Source organism: Engraulis encrasicolus, unplaced genomic scaffold (assembly GCF_034702125.1).
Source record: "Engraulis encrasicolus isolate BLACKSEA-1 unplaced genomic scaffold, IST_EnEncr_1.0 scaffold_174_np1212, whole genome shotgun sequence".
In the NCBI taxonomy this organism is placed as follows: Eukaryota; Metazoa; Chordata; class Actinopteri; order Clupeiformes; family Engraulidae; genus Engraulis; species Engraulis encrasicolus.
Window position 1 is genome coordinate 75,001 of NW_026945285.1, and position 2,090 is coordinate 77,090.

The 2,090-nt window shown below is 42.2% G+C and overlaps 1 long non-coding RNA gene across 1 annotated transcript in view; it reads left to right on the forward strand.

The window, feature by feature from the left end:
* LOC134442506 (uncharacterized) overlaps positions 1-1,463 on the forward strand; it is a 3,798-nt gene extending 2,335 nt beyond the window's left edge. The window contains exons 3-4 of the long non-coding RNA XR_010033398.1: positions 1,081-1,114; positions 1,366-1,463. This is a non-coding gene — a long non-coding RNA (uncharacterized LOC134442506). The remainder of the gene's footprint in view (positions 1-1,080; positions 1,115-1,365) is intronic.
* Positions 1,464-2,090: the final 627 nt, after the last annotated feature.

A 2,090-nucleotide genomic window follows, 5' to 3' on the forward strand; every position in this document is an offset into this window, starting at 1 on the left:
AATAAGCTAATGTAAGAACTTTTAGTCACATGTAGCCACACAGAGACACTGATATGATTTTACATTCATCAGTGCCCTGCGTGAAACAGTACCGGGTTCCACCAGCCATCAACATTATTATCTCCAGTCATCCATTGTTTTGTGATTCAATGCGATTTTGACATAGGCCTATGTCATTGTATCAAGGGGTCAACTGTAAGAATGGAGATTATTTGATGACTCAGAAATGATACTGTTTGCTGTTATCTCAGTAAAGTTGACTTAAGGGGTCATCCCCCCCATGCCATGTGGTGGCTCAAAGCCCTGGGGTGTCACTGACCTAGCAAGACAAAGGGAGACTTTTGGGATGGGGGGTTGCAGTATATAATCTCACCTCAGAGATTCATCTTGGAGTCTCATTCCATCTCTGATCACTCTCCCGTCTCTGTCTTTCTCTCCCTCTCTCTTTCTCTCTCTCTGTCTATCTATCTTGGGTAAACTGTATTTGATTTCACTGTATCCTATGTAACCTACAGTAGCCTTGAGTTAAATGTAATGTTACCTTGCAGTTGATAATTACATTGTCATATAACATTAATTCATTTGCATCTCCTCATCTGTGTCACGTCATTTGCCTTTCCTGTGTCTTAAGTTAACGCTGCTTCTGTTTCAAATGCCCACTCCTGGCCGTCGTTGGTTAGGAATAAAGTGGAGGGAAAAGTTATATACTTTTACACTAATATTTATTTGCATGACCAAAGTGCAGTAAATTTCATATATTCAAACTGCCATTTTCCCTGTCATAATGCATATTTGGATTGTGGTTGTGGTAAATACCGGTATTCCCGAAAAGATAACATTTGTGAATGGCTGGCATGAATTCTGGAAATAAACTGCTGAAAATATTTCAGAGTGCTCCTTTAAGTTCTTAAGACAGCAGCGCTTGTGTGTTTTACTTAGGGTTCACATGGGGGGGGGGGGGGGGGGGCATGTTTGTTCAAATAGATGAGAAGTTGTAGGGTGCGTTGACCTAGCTACCCAAGTTCATCAGCTCGAAGTGCTGTTCCAGTTTACATTGATGCCATATTATTTCCCTTCTAGTGTTGGACGAACCATGGCGTAAAATCAACTGGACGTGAGTAGAGAGAGTACACAGACTGCGCACGCACACACACACACACACACACACACACACACACACACACACACACACCAGCTGGTGTGTGTGTGTGTGTGTGTGTGTGTGTGTGTGTGTGTGTGTGTGTGTGTGTGTGTGTGTGTGTGTGTGTGTGTGTGTGTGTGTGTGTGTGTGTGTGTGTGTGTGTGTGTATGATTTGTAAATGCAAATACAATAAGTGTTTTACAATAAGTTTTTTGTTCAAACAGTGAAAAAGAAAAAATGAAGAATGATGTGAGAGAACTTAAAGTCAGCAACTCAAATGTAGGTGCCCTCCACCTCCTAGTGCACGGGCCAGCAGGGGCAGGCAAGTTATCACACACACACACACGCAAGCTTAACGCTCACACACACACACGCGCACACACACACACGCACACACACACACACACACACACACACACACACACACACACACACACACACACACACACACACACACACACACACACACACACACACACACACGAGTGAATAAGAAGAAACATCAAGGTTTTCCTGATTTTCCAATATTTATTTTTATGCACATTAATAACATTTACATTTTATTTACATTAATCGGAAATGTTACCCAGAGCAGAACACATTTCTGCAAGAGAGAGGGTCTACCAGAGTGAGTTCTGTTCAAACTTCACAGTGTGCAGAGCAATGCAGAGCAATGACAACCTGCTCCTACGATGCTCCCCTAGAAAACTGTGGCTCTGAGCCATTTAGGGAGTAACTGCCCCTCCCTCAGGAAAGCCCATTCACCAAATAAATCAATCAACTAAATAACAATAACAAAAGCCCAAAATAACAAACCAAAGAAATGCAAACAAAACACATAAACAACCAAAACCATTTTCATAATCCCCTTCTAGGCTTAGAAAAAGATTCCCGGTAAAAACAAAAAATAGGTCTGCTCCACTGAACCGCGGGCACCCCACTATTTAGG